Raw genomic sequence first — 684 nt, forward strand, 5'->3', positions numbered from 1 at the left:
CCTGCCATTGGAGCAAACAACTTTGAGCTTAAGCCTCAATTAGTTTCTCTAATGCAACAGAATTGCAAGTTCCATGGACTTCCAATGGAAGATCCTCATCAGTTCTTAGCTGAATTCTTGCAAATCTGTGACACATTCAAGACTAATGGGGTTGACCCTGAGGTCTATAGACTGATGCTATTCCCTTTTGCTGTAAGAGACAGAGCTAGAATATGGTTGGATTCTCAACCTAAAGAAAGCCTGGACTCTTGGGAAAAGCTAGTCAATGCCTTCTTGGCAAAGTTCTTTCCACCACAAAGATGGAGTAAGCTTAGAGTGGAAGTCCAAACCTTCAGACAGAAGGATGGAGAATCCCTCTATGAAGCTTGGGAAAGATACAAATAATTAATCAGAAGATGTCCTTCAGACATGCTTTCTGAATGGAGCATCATAGGTATTTTCTATGATGGTCTCTCTGAACTATCTAAGATGTCCTTGGATAGCTCTGCTGGAGGATCTCTTCATCTGAAGAAGACGCCTGCAGAAGCTCAAGAATTGATTGAAATGGTTGTAAATAACCAATTCATGTACACTTCTGAAAGGAATCCTGTGAACAATGGGACTAGTCAGAAGAAAGGAGTTCTTGAGATTGACACTCTGAATGCCATATTGGCTCAGAACAAGATATTGACTCAACAAGTCAAT

The 684-nt window shown here is 40.8% G+C and overlaps 1 non-coding gene across 1 annotated transcript; it reads right to left on the reverse strand.

Annotated features, from left to right (window-relative positions):
* Positions 1-306: 306 nt before the first annotated feature.
* LOC130964018 (small nucleolar RNA R71) lies at positions 307-414 on the reverse strand. The gene has a single exon (XR_009080131.1). It is a non-coding gene; the product is annotated as a small nucleolar RNA R71 (small nucleolar RNA).
* Between the last annotated feature and the right edge of the window lie 270 nt (positions 415-684).

This window comes from Arachis stenosperma, chromosome 2 (assembly GCF_014773155.1).
Source record: "Arachis stenosperma cultivar V10309 chromosome 2, arast.V10309.gnm1.PFL2, whole genome shotgun sequence".
Lineage (NCBI taxonomy): Eukaryota > Viridiplantae > Streptophyta > Magnoliopsida > Fabales > Fabaceae > Arachis > Arachis stenosperma.